Below are 14,095 nucleotides of genomic sequence, written 5' to 3'. Positions count from 1 at the left end.
ATCTCCCAAATAAAATCCAATCTTCTAAAGGAAGTCTTTCCAAACTGCTCTTAATTCAGGTGCCTTTTTTCTTTTAGTTATTTTCTCTTTATCCTGTCTATAATTTGTACATTTTTGTTTGCTTGTTATCTCCCCAATTAGACTATGAGCTACTTGAGGGCAAGCACTGTATCTCTGCTGCTTAGCACAGTGCTTGGTATATAACAGGTACTTAATAAATATTTATTGACCGACTGGTATTCAAATTCTACCTCTGACATTTAACCGGGAGGAAGGAAAAGAAAGAGAAATACAGAGAAATACATAGATAGCAAGGAGATTCAGTAACTTCAATAAACCATTGTATTCCACACTGTGCTTATTGTAACCTGGGGGTGGGGGGGTTTGGGGGGGTAGATCTCTGGAGCTGGACTTGCACATTGTTCTCTTGCTGAGGGACAGGTGCTGTGTTTTGCTGAGATGATGAAGCAGCTCTTCATTATGGCTGTATTTGTAGAGGTCTGGCTCCTGATGGAATGGGCTCTAATGGAGAACTCTCTTCCCCTCAATAGTTTATTAAAGAAAAAAAAAAAAAAAAGGCTTCATCTCTTTCCCTTTTAGCTCCGCTTATTTTGGGAACCATCCATTTCCACTTGGACTTCCAGTGAGGTAGAAGGTGAAAGGCAGGATTTATTTCTCCCAAATGCACACCCCAAGGACAATGGTGGTTTCAGCTTGGGCATTTGCAATAGTGATCAGCATATGCTTTCCTAAATGATTCTGATTCCTTGGCTGCCTTCTGCAGCCTTTTGTTTTTCTCCCTGGAGGTGGTATATGGCCAGCAACTACTGATTCTGAGAGGTGGATATTGGAGGAGGTAATTCATGTTCCGAGATGAATTGGTTTTTGCTGTATAGCAAGAAAGAATTATTGCAATTACACAGCTTCTAAGGAGTTGACTGACAACCAATAGGATTCTTGGACCTGAAGGAACTAAAAAGTCATGTCTGGTGTTTAAAAAATTTACTTGATAACTTTATTATATATTTATTTATAATATATAATATATATTCATAAAATATTTTATTATGTATTTAAAAGGAATAGCAGGTTATACATAACAGATTTTCAGTTTCACGAACAATCACCTTTAAAAAAATTATATTAAACAATGGAAATACTTGTTTTATTCCCTAAACTAAGAAAAATGATAAAAAGAGGTCACTAAATTCAAACCATTAATTTTATAGAAGAGGAAAAATCCTTTTTATTGTTTTTTAAAATAGTATTTTATTTTTCTAAATACATGCACAGATAATTTTCAACATTCATCTCAGCAAAACCCTGTATTCTGAATTTTTCTCCCTCCTTTCCTTACCTCCCCACTATCTTAGAAAGCAAGCAATCCAACATAGGTTAAACATATGCATTTCTAAACATTTCCTTAATAGTCATGCTGCATAAAAAAAATCAGATCAAAAGGGGAAAAACACAAGAAAAAAAAAAGCAAGCAAACAATAGCAATAACAAAAAGGTGAAAATAATATGCTTTGATCCATATTCAGTCTCCATAGTTCTCTCTCTGTATGCTGATGGCTCTTTTCATCACAAGTCCATTGGAATTGCCTTGTATTACCTCATTATTGAAAGATGAGGATCTTGTAAGCTTTAAGGACTTTGAAGATTTACAATGAAAATGGAATGTTTGTCCAAAAGTCCTACAAATTGTCTTTATCTTTTGAAGAGACTATATTGATGATGATGAATTATTATTTTATACTTTAAATATGTATTAATGAAAAAGACTTTTGTGTTTTAAATCTTTCTTTTGTGGCAGGAGAAATAAATAGTTGTCTGATAACTATTTTGTATACAAATTACCTTTTCTAGAAATGATCCTATTAATACCTTTTTTTTTTTTGGAGAAACCTTAAACAGGAGCCATATCTAAACTCTGTTTTAAGAGATTTTCCTAGTAGTTCTACTTAGGGTAAAGGACATAACAAATCAGAGCTATAATAAAAATCTTACTCCTCTCTTTGGAGTTAGACCCAACCTCCACTCATGATGGGTCCAGAGCAGGAGATTCTTGCGGGAGGGAACCCTCAAGAGCTGGCTAGAATTGTTTCAGAAGTTATAAACTCCATGAGTGGTCTGTGAGTTGCTATATGTTTTATATTTGTTTCTATTATTCCTTCTAGGGTTGGCTAGTGCCTCCTCCCTATGTTTTCCTTTTATGGGACATCACATCAGAAATTCCTAGAGCTAGTATAGGCCAGACTATGAGCTTTCCAAGATCATTGGCTCCAGCATGTTTTTATTGGATTCCTTATAATAATCATAAATTTAATTCAGTTTAACTCAACAATATTTAATAAATTACTAGATACCAAGCACTGTGTGAGGCACAGAGATACAAGGACAAAAATAAAAATTGTCTTTTCTTTCTGGAAACTTACATTTTACTAGGGAGAAGAAACATTCTCATGGATAGGTAATGCAGCATACATACAAAGTAATATGGAGGGAGAAGGGACAACCAATGGGGGAGGTGCAGTAAGGAAAAGCCTTTTAAATAGGGACTATCACTTGAATTGACTCTTGAAAGGAGTGATTGTAAGAGGCAAAGGTGAAGGGAGCATTCCAGATGTATGCAAAGACATGTAGATAAGAGATGAAATGTTCCCGAGTAGAAATGGTAAATAAGTCAATTTGGCTGGAACATAGCATGTGTGAAAGTGACAGAAAAGACAGGTTGGAATGTGATTATGAAAGACTTTAAATTCCAGACAGAAAAATTTATATTTATCTTAAAAACAATCAGGAGTCAGTGAATTTTCTTAAATAGGAGAGTAACAGAGTTGTGTGCTTTGGGAACATTGATTGGGCATTAGTCCAAGGATGGATTGAACAGAGGAAAAACCAGAGGCGGAAAATTCATTTAAAAGGCTTCTTCTCTAGTCCACATGAAAGATGCTGAGGACCTGAAACAAGATGTTGACCAAGTGAGTGGAGAGAAGGGCATAGGTGTAAGATACATTGGCATAGTAGAATTAGCTCAAAGCTTTGGCTTTTTACTTTCATATACCTCCCTCTCCTCCCACCTTATTCTTCACCTGCTATCAGCTTTTACTTCAGAAAACCTTATGTTGCTAGATCTCCTTGGAGATTCCCTGCAAACTGGTAGAGAGGTGGTTTGCATACCATTACATGGTTTTTGGGAAAATCAGATAAGATTGTGCATGTAAAAGTACTTTGTTATATAAATGTTATATATCTTACTAAATTGTGTTATGTAAATGTAAGATATTATTTTTGTTGTTGTTACAACCACTACAGCTAATGTTATTATTATCTTATCCTCATGTTTTTATTATTTTTTTCTTTTTTTTTCTTTTATTTTATTTAATAATAACTTAATATTGACAGAATCCATGCCAGGCTAATTTTTTTATAACATTATCCCTTGCACTCGCTTCTGTTCCAATTTTTCCCCTCCCTCTCTCCACCCCCTCCCCTAGATGGCAAGCAATCCTATAGATGTTAGATATGTTGCAGTATATTCTAGATACAATATATGTTTGCAGAACCGAACAGTCCTCTTGTTGCACAGGAAGAATTGGATTCAGAAGGTAAAAATAACCTGGGAAGAAAAACAAAAATGCAGATAGTTCACATTCGTTTCTCAGTGTTCTTTCTTTGGGTGTAGCTGCTTCTGTCCGTCATTTATCAATTGAAACTCAGTTATATCCTCATGTTTTTAGATAGGATTATTTAGATAGAAATGATTCTGGAATAAGTGGCTATGCTACTGTTATTCTTTTGTGTTTAATGTTCTATAGACTCTTGCACAAATGGAAACAATTATTATTATTATTTTTTTAGTTGAATTATTGTAGTTGTAGTTGGGGGCTTCTGGTTAAAATGGCTTCTGGTGACAGATCATTGTGGAGACCAACACTCTCACTTACAATCCAGAAATGATCTAAGAAGGGCACTAGATCAAATAATGAGTAAGAAATCCAAAGTAAAACATCAACAAGCTTTTTAAAAATTTTTAGTTTAAAGATAGGGATAATGATTAGATTTGTGATTTTATTGGTATGGGGAACCCTTGGGTGAAGAAACCCCTTCTCCCAAGGCAAGCCACCACTTTCTCCAAAACTTATAGTCTTAGAGAATTGTCTGGAGTTAAGTGATTTGCCAAAGGTCACAGAAGCAATATGTCAGAGTCAGAACATAAACTTATATCTTGCTAATTCTAAAACCAATTCTTTATCCATTATGCCATGATGTCCCTGCCTTGAAGTGCACAAAAGACAATTAGAAACAACGAATGATGGGAGTGGACTAGCTTACCTGGGAAGCAAGTATCAGCTCAAGTAAACATGTTAGAAGCTCACAGAAGTGCCCCCAAATAGGGAAACACTGGGAGGAAGGAAGTAAAGACACTAGGTAAGCAGAATTCAGTGGAGTGGAGTAGAGGAAGAACAGAAAATCCTTGCCATAGAAACTGCTAACTACTCATTCAAGAATGCAAGAAGGAATGGAACCTAGTTCTTGGCAAAAGATTCGAAATCAAGAACTGAGCCTAGAAATATGAGCAAACAGGAGAAGACACCAACAATTATGGATCAAAAAAATGCACAAGAGGCAAAGTAAAAAGAAGAGAGTAAGTTCACATTTAAATACAGTGTCTGGGGAAAATAAATAACTAAGGCACAGAGACATAGAAGATACGAGACCAAAGATAAAAAATTAAATAAGGGCTTTGTAAGTAAAATTGAAAAGAGAACAAATTGCTTAGAACAGGAGGTAGAAAACTTTACTCTTATAGTAAATTCCTAAAAAATTATAACAAAACTCAATGATTCCATGAGAAAATAGCAAGTAGTAAAAGGAATCCAAAAGATTGAAGTTACAGAAGAAAATATAAGGTATTTGTATTTTTAAAAATCCACTATATTTGTTTTAAAAAAAAATAATGAAAGCATAAAGAAGCAAAATTCAGGTAACAAGGAAATAGCACCTAGATCACAGAAAACTTGGCAGCACTAATGTTAAAGAAGCCTTGGACCATAACATTTCAAAATACAAAAGACAAAAATTTACAATCAAGAATAACTTACTTAGCATAATTGAGTATGAACTTGAAGGGAAAGAAAATGGGTTTTTAATGAAAGAGGATTTTCAAACATTCTCGATAAAAAGACCAGAACTGAGTAACACAGGAGTTGAGAAAAGCCTAGAAAATTTTCATTAGAGCAATTGGAAGGGAGTAAACAATGTTAAAATGTTTATATTATAATCAGAGAAGAAAAGACAATTTTCCCTTCAGATTGCCAATGTCTTCAAAGGTTATAAAAAATAATAAGATAAATAGAGAAATGAGGAGATGAGGTTTGTTTTTTTTTTTTTTTTTCTGTTTTGAGGGTATTTTAAAAAAAAGGAGGAAAGAAAAGGGAGAAGAAAAGTAATATACTCAGAATTAATGAGGAGAAAAAAAACTTCCAGTCTCAAAATTGGGTTATGTGGGAAGAAAAATATATAACCATAACTGAAGAAACAGATAAAGGAGAGTTAACACAGACACAGACATAGACACAGACACAGACACACACACACGGGCGCGCACACACATACATACACACACACACACACACACACACACACGATTTTATCTGTAATACATTAAATTCAATAGAGATTCAGAGGATATGAAGGAGGACTATGAAAAGGTTTAAGAGGGATAGTATAGTTGAAGATGGAATAAAACATTGAAACAAGTAAAATAAATTTCAACTGTGCATGGTGAACCAGAAAGGGGGTAGGTGTGGGTGTGGGAGATGTTTAAAAGGAAAGAAAGGAAGTACAAGAATGAGTGATGAAAGAAAAAGAATATAATTAGTGATATGCAATAGAATGATTCAATTACAATCCAGTAGCTCCAAATAGCATAGTATCTAAATTCTAAAAAAGAAAAAAATTGCAATTGAATTGTAAAAAAAGACAGCAAAACTATAAATGAAAGTTGAGACCCACAATATGGTCCTCTCAAACCAAGACAAACTTAGCCAAAAAATAAACAATAAAGAAGTTAAGGACTTGAACAGAATTTTAGAAAAGAGAGATATGATAGCTCTCTAGCGATTAATGAATGGAAATAAAAATGAGTATACATATTTTAAACTCTACATGTCATCTTTACAAAAATTGACCACATATTAGGGCATAAAAACTTATAAGCAGTTACCAAAAAACCTAAATATAAAAAGCATTCTTCAATAACAACAACACAATTATGTGTTTATTATGAATAAAAACAGTTTTTAAAAAAATTTAAATTTAAATATAGAATAAAGAACTGGGTAGTTTAAATAACAAATCATAGAAATGTTAAATTATTTTATCAAAGAAAATGACAAACGAGGTTACATTCAAAACTTTATATTTAGCAAAGGAGACATTGATCAAAATTCTATTAATTTGTGTTTTATCAACAAAAGAATGAAAGAATGGATTTAGATATTGCAATTAGATATGCAAATAAAATGAAACCAGACAAATTAAAACCCCCTAGTTGAGTTTAAAAATTAAAATTAAGGAAAATCAAAGAAGAGATTAACAAAATTGTGAGGACAAAAACTCCATTATATTGACATATAAAACTAGGAGCATTATGGCTTTTTTAAACTTATAAAGAAGATACATTCTTAGCTAATATGATTTTTTAACATGAGAGGCAAACCAAATTAACAGTATAATAATGAAAAAGGAGAATTGACTTAAAATTAAGAGGAAACAAAAATTATTATTATTACTGATTTTGTCTAATTATATGACAATAAAATTGATAATAGTAAAATGGATGAACCTTTTAAAATGTATAAAATTCTTGGAGTAAAAGTTCAAAGAAAAGAATAACTTGCTCTTAGAAAAAAGAAGTTAAACAATCCAGAAAGGAATAGCCAAATAGGATCAGATGTTTTTAATAAGTGAATAACAGCAACTATTCAAAGAACAATTTCAATATTACATAAGCCTTTTACAAAAATGGAAAAAAAATGGATCTTCTTTCTATGAAACAAATATGGTCTTGATCCCTAAACCAGGAAATAAAAAAAGCTGAGAAAGAAAACTATAGACCAATAGCTTTAATGAATATCAAAATGAAATGTTGAATGAAATAGGTTACAATAACATATTTAACAAATTATATACTATGACCAGATTATATTTTTTACTAGGAACTTGGGGTTGATGAAAAACCTAAACAATAAATCCCATTAATAACAAAAACAATAACAATACATAATTCTTCCAATTAATACAGGAAAAATTTTCGACAAAATATAATTCCCATTTCTATTACAGATGTTAAATATAATAAGAATGTCAGCTTTTCTTGAATAAATGTTACACATACAAATAATAAAATAAATGTATACATATAAGATCAAGAACTAATCTTAGATGTAATGGACATACAATTATAGGCCTTGCCAGTAAGATCAGGAACACAATAAAGATATCCTTTATAATAACTAGATAGTTTTCTTTATTTCTATCAATCAGTTACATATTTAATGTAGAAATGCAATAATTAATATAACAATAAACCAAAAAAGAAATTAAGAGAATAAGTATAGGCAAAAATAATAATAATAATAAAATAAAATGATAATCTACTTAGACAATACTAGGAATTCAATTTAGAATAGATGAAACAATGATTTCATTAAAGTAACAGAATCAAAACACAACAAATCATTTTCTTTTTCTAAGATTTTGTTTTTCTCTAAATTGCAAACAAAACCCATCAGGAAAAGATAGAGAAATTTTATTGAATATAATTCATCTAATACAGCAAGTATAAAATCCAGTATACCTATCCAGATACAGAGAAATTACATGAATAAAAATACAAAACACTCTACAGAAATGAAGCCAGACCTAAATAATTGGAGAGCAATTAATTACTCATAGTTTGGCTGTGCCAATTTAATAAAATAGACAATCTCTTAAATTAATTTTTTAATTTAATGCCATAACAGCAAAATTATTATGATTACTTTATAGACTTAAAAATCCATGCCTTTTCAACTTTATTTCATTCTATTCCCTATCATAAACTATATATTCTGAACACAATGGCCTTCTGCTTTTGCCCTGGACTCAGCTTTCCATCTCTTTTTGTTATGGGCCAGAACTCTAAACTTGAAACAAGGATTCTTACAAGGTACTAAATAAATGGAATTGATAAAGACAATGGTTATCTAGTTTAGCAGGGTGATTACTAGTACTCTTAAGTTCAGTATAATTGATTTAATCTTACAACAAATAATGGTTTCCTAGAGATATAATGATTGGTTTATACTCAGTGTGGAACATATAAGCAAGGACTGAGAGCTAGAGAAGTTAAGAGCACTAAGAAGCTCTGGGAGCCAAGGGGACTGAGATTCATTTCCACCTTCAGTCAGGCTCCTGGTGGCAGGCTCTCCTCCTGCATTTCTCCACTGAGACCAAGGCCCATCTGAAAAACTCTCCAGAAGGCTTCCCCGCCCAAGATAATAAAGAATCTGGACTTTAACACCTGGCTGTTCTTGTGGTGATTACTGAGCTGAAACGAAGGCTGCTCCCAGAAACCCCCAGAAAACCGAACAGAGAACTTTACATTTTGGTGCCCAACATGGGGCGGTTTGCGTCTCTGGGAGCAGCCTTCGTTTCAGCTCAGTAATCACCACAAGTGCAAATCCTTTATTATCTCTTTCAAAGTCTTGTCTCCTTTCCTGGGGCCGGGTTAGCTTTCTTAAAGGCCTTCTGGAGTCTTGGTTTCAGTGGAGAAATAAAGGAGGAGAGCCTGCCACCAAAGTGCTGTGAGATGGGATGAATGAATCTGAGTCTAAGGACTTGTGCTTCAGCCTCCAGTCTGCTTATCTTCTCTACCTCTGAATGAACCTGGCTGAGGGTCCTACTTATATGCTCTACACTGAGCATAAACCAATCATTATATCACTAGGAAACCATTATTTGTTGTAAGATTAAATCAATCACACTGAATTTAAAGTACTATTAAGCACCATGCTAAACTAGATAACCCTTGTCTCATCAACTCCATTTAGTTAGTACCTTGTAAGAATCCTTGTTTCAAGTTCAGAGTTCTGGTCCATAACATCTTTTTACTGTGTTATTGTAGTTTGTCCATCATGCCTAAGATGTATTTTTCCACACTTCCACCATTCACAATCCTTAACTTGTGCCAAGGTTCAATTCAGGTATCATCTCTCCTGTAAAGCTTCATCTATATACATATTGAATTTCCCCCAGTATAAATCCAAGTTTCTGGAGTATAGGGTCTTGTTTTGGTTTTGTCACTTTCTCTTTTAAAAAAATCTCCACTGCCTAGTCCTGTGTATCTTGCTGGTAAGAACTTACTCAGTATTTGTTGAATTGCTTTGTAAACCTTAGAGAATTATATAAATGTAAATTATTCTTATTTTACAATGTCCTCGTCTATCCATAAAGCTTTCTTATGATCCTTTATAGATAAAATTTTTTTTAGCTTTTTTTAAATCAAGGGTTTCCATCTTACCAATCTCATATTTATATTACTCTTCCATAGGGATTAGCTGTACAATAAAGTAAATCCATTGACTTTATTTTTCTCTCCTCCCTATATTTTTCTAGTGCCATACTGATACTTCCTGACACTACATAATGACAATTTCAATTGCCATTTGTTTTCTACCTGTCCAAAATAAAGCTCAAAACTCAATTGTAGGAAGACAATAATATATCCCTAATTAGTTCTATTGGAATTCTTTCATCTTTATTGTATTTCTGTTCACATTTTATGAATAATTTACATTTATATAATTCTCTAAGTTTACAAAGCAATTCAACAAATTCTGAGTAAGTTTTTACCAGCAAGATGCCTTACAGCCAATTAGTATGGCTCTCTCTGCTCATTGATGGTGATCAATTTTTTAAGCCTGTGTGAGAGGCAGAGAAGAGTTGGCAAGAGGGGGAGAAAAGAGAGATCCAATTTTTTCAGTCTCCTTGGGGTCTTCAGTATCTTTGGTTCATTTTCTGATTTCCAACTTTGAGAAAGAAAATAAGCAATGACAATCCCTCTTCAAGTCATTGAAGAAAGAAAAAGAGAGTGGGACGAAATCAATATGTAGAACTTTGATCATCTCCTTTTTCTCAGCTTGCTTCACTACAGACTTCAAGCAATTTCCCTTTGAGTAAGCTTAAGGAATCTTTCTCTTGATTGAACTGAATTATCTTGCTCCCAATTTATGTGTTTATTGTAGAATTGGCATTTGATGGTGGTGGTGGTGATGTCAAACTTTGGAGGTAAAGTTCTTTTTCCTTGTTAACAAATAGTAATAAACGATGATCAGTTCTGATAGATGTGACTCTCTTCAACAATGCTATGATTCAGGTCAGTTCCAATGATCTTGTGATGAAGAGAGCCATTTACACCCAGAGAGAGAAGTGTGGGGACTGAGTTTGGATCACAACATAGTATTTTCACTATTTTTGTTGTTGTTTGCTTGCATTTTGTTTTCTTTCTCATTTTTTCCCTTTTTGATCTGATTTTTCTTGTGCAGCAAGATAATTGTATAAATATGTATACACATATTGGATTTAACATATATTTTAACATGTTTAACATATATTAGATTACTTGTCATCTATGGGGAGGGGTGGGGAGAAAGAGGGAAAAATTTGGAACACAAGGTTTTGCAAGGGTCAGTGTTGAAAAATTATCCATGAATATATTTTGAAAATAAAAAGCTTTAATAAAAAAAATTTAAAAGAAAATAAAAATAAAAACTATTATTTTAAGAGTGAAAACAACAACAAAAAAGAAATGGTAATAAAGACTTTAGCTTGAATCTAAAATATTATTTCCCTTAGACTAATAACATTTAAGGGAGCAGATAGTGAGCAGCAGCCTCTGGTACATGGGCTGTTATATGTGGGAAACAGGGATATATTTCTAGCATCTCCTCCCTATTCCTTCTGTGAGTAAAATTTTAATTCTTGTCAGATTGGGAAGCAAGAGATTGGGGCGGGATTCTCTTTCCAATTCCACAATGATCACAGAAAATATGCTCTAACAAATATACTTATATATCTAAGTAGATAGTAAACTAGAAATCAGAGAAAATATTGGAATATATAACACATATATGTAAATAAGAATATACACTAGACTATATAGACTGAAGGAGTTCTCTGAGGTAATTCAACTCAATCAAGAGAGAGATTCCCAGGTCTCCCTCAAAGGGAAATTCCATCAAGTATTTCAGGTAGCAAGTACACAATAAGAGACATGATTGAAATCCTATATGTTGATTTCTTTCTTAGAGTTTTTGACCCAAAGAGGAACTGTCACTGTCCATCTTCTTTTTCAAAATTGAAAAACCAAAACTGTCATTTCTCCCCATCTTGCCATCTTTTCTTGGCCTGCCATACAGGTGAGGGGAAATAATCTCCACCAATAGAAGAGAACTTCACACCAGTGGGCTTTGGGTTCAGATTACATAAACTTGAATCAATTTGTATCACTTGGCAAGTTTCTTAGCAATATATATGCTTTATTTATCCCAAACAGACTGTAAGCTACTTGAGGGAAAATTGCCATCATAGTTTGTGCTCTCTAAATAGGTAATCTATAATAGATAATCAGCAAATATTGCAGACTGACTAGTGATTTTTGAAAATTATTTGCAAAATTTTTATTTTCCTTCTCAGGTTATTTTTACCTTATTTCTAAATCTGATTTTTCTTGTGCAGCAAGACAACTGTATAAATATGTATACATATATTGTATTTAACATATACTTTAACATATTTAACATGTATTGGTATACCTGCCATCTAGGAGAGGGGGTGGGGGAAAGGAAGGGAAAAGTTGGAACAGAAGATTTTGCAAGGGTCAATGCTGAAAAATCACCTATGTATATGTCTTGTAAATAAAAAGCTATAATAAAAAATATATAAAAAATAAAATTATTTGCAAAGCTTTTACAGACAATAGGATAACATTGGGAAAAATCCAGAGAATAATGTAAGAGGCACATGGATGCCTACTTGGTAAAAACTGAGAAGTATTTTTTCCACAATGCACACTTCCAGCACTTAATGGTGCTTAATAAATAGACTTGACTGTCTATAGAGGTTTTTAATCAAGGAAGGAGAGCAGGAGGAATCAAAAAGATAAAATTTCCAATTGGAAAATGTTAATATCACAATTAAGTAACTGAAACCTCCTTTTCTTGAAGGGAAATAAATTCTGAGAAAACAATGATATTTGGAAGTGATGTGAAGATTGAACAAATTATCTTTGAATAGAATGATTTAAAAAGAAAGTGGGGCAAATCAACCAAAGCAGATAGGTGCTGTTTTTTTATTCTTTTTTTATCACAGCTTTTTTATTGATAGAACCTACGCATGGGTAATTTTTCAACATTGTCCCCTGCAATCACTTCTGTTCCAACTTTTCCCTTCTTTCCCTCCACCCTCTCCCCTAGATGGCAGGCAGTCTCATACATGTTAAACATGTTAAAGTATATCTTAAATACAATATATGTACATATTTGTACAGTTCTCTTGTTGCACAAGAAAAATCAGATTCAGAAAGATAAAAATAACCTGGGAAGAAAAACAAAAATGCAAGCTATCCACATTCATTTCCCAGTGTTCTTTCTCTAGGTGTAGCTGGTTCTGCTCATCATTGATCAATTGGAATTGAATTGGATCTTCTCATTGCTGAAGACAGCCACTTCTATCAGAATTTATCCTCATATAGTATTGTTGTTGAAGTGTACAATGATCTCCTGGTCTTGCTCATCTCACTCAGCATCAGTTCATGTAAGTCTCTCCAGTCCTCTCTGTATTCATCCTGTTGGTCATTTCTTACAGAACAATAATATTCCATAACATTCATATACCACATTTTACCCAACCATTCTCCAAATGATGGGCATCCATTCAATTTCCAGTTTGTAGCCACTACAAACATGCTGCCACAAACATTTTGGCACATACAGGTCCCTTTCCCTTCTTTAGTATCTCTTTGGGATATAAGCCCAGTAGAAACACTGCTGGATCAAAGGGTATGGTGTTCTATTTTCAAGAAGTTTGAGAGGGATGAGAGGACATGGAAACACATCTAAAGATGGTGATGAAGAATGAGATAGAATAAAAACTCCATAAAATCCTACATTGTAAAGGGTTATAAAGATCAAGTCAAGCTTCTGAGAGATTGTTATTCACTTTCTCTTTAATATATGCAGTGATGGGGAGCTTTCCACCTGAAGTGGAAGCTTATTCATTGTAAAAACTTTGTTAAATTTTCTAATTTAAGAGGAAATATCCTTCCTTTTAAATTCCACTTGTAATTTTGTTTCTCTTTTTTGTTATTTTTTTCAATAGGAGGAGAGATAAGAGAGAAGGAGAACTTAAGAATAGAGAAGCCCCCAAAAGGAATTAAAATAGGGGTCTTGCAGTGTTTTCTACAAAATATACAGAAGAGAATAAAAGACCAAAAAGAATGCCAAGGAAGCAGTACCGTTTTTAAAGTTATATGTTGAACTTTCTATTCATTTAAAAAATAAGCTGTACAAAATAGATTTCTAGTTTTGTGTATAGTCTTCTTTGTCTATTCCATTATTTATATGGAAATCTTCATTTTATTTGGTATTTAAGTTCAGAAGATTAAAAAAAAAAAACTGAAAAGAATCCCAACTGTATTTCTGCCTCCTGGAGCAATACAGACTTAGTCTATTCTCTTTTTTATATGACAACTCTTCAAATATTTTATAATGAGAATGTACACAGAATAGTACTTGAGTAATGAAGAATATATAAATTCAACTCTAGAATTGTATATGGTCAGAGAGGGGTAGGATACAGAAACAAACCGTTTTTAAAACAATGTATAGAGTTGAATCTAAAGCTAGAAAGATTTGAGTGCAAATCTTGCCACTGATACTTACTGTGCACTGTGAATAAGTCACTTGACAGCTCTGAGTCATGGTTTTTTCATCTATAAATTGGGGGTAGGGGGAAATGCCTACTGTTAATGTCTCACTGGGTGGTT

Source organism: Antechinus flavipes, chromosome 5 (assembly GCF_016432865.1).
Source record: "Antechinus flavipes isolate AdamAnt ecotype Samford, QLD, Australia chromosome 5, AdamAnt_v2, whole genome shotgun sequence".
NCBI classification, from domain to species: Eukaryota; Metazoa; Chordata; class Mammalia; order Dasyuromorphia; family Dasyuridae; genus Antechinus; species Antechinus flavipes.
This window is presented reverse-complemented; position numbering follows the sequence as displayed.